Source organism: Aythya marila (assembly GCF_965140915.1).
Source record: "Aythya marila genome assembly, chromosome: 3".
Taxonomy (NCBI): Eukaryota; Metazoa; Chordata; class Aves; order Anseriformes; family Anatidae; genus Aythya; species Aythya marila.
The window spans coordinates 32,787,629-32,788,032 of NC_139044.1; positions in this window are offsets into that span (position 1 = coordinate 32,787,629).

Consider the following 404-nt stretch of genomic DNA (forward strand, 5'->3'; position numbering starts at 1 on the left):
CTCCGCCGCCGCCAATCTCCCCCCCCTCCCCTCCCCTCCCCTCCCCTCCCCTCCTGCCCGCCCGCCCCGCGGCGGGGGCGCCCGCCCCCCCCCCGGCGCGCGCACGCGTGTGCGCGCCGCCGCCTATCCCGGGCGCGCTCCCGAGCCCGGCGGCCCCGAGCGGCGGGGGCGGGGGGAGCCCCGGGAGGGGCGGGGGGGGAGGCGGGGACGGCCGCACAAAATGGCGGGCGCCGGGCGGGGGTCACGTGGGGTGGGCGGGGCGGGGCGCGGCATGGCGGCTGAGGGGGAGAGCTCGGGGGGCTGCTGCCTCGGCTGGGCGCTTGGTGTGATCGGTGTAGGCGTGTAAGCGTCAAAAAGTGAAGGTTCCATGCAAAAATCCACTTCCCAAATTCACTACCCTTTAT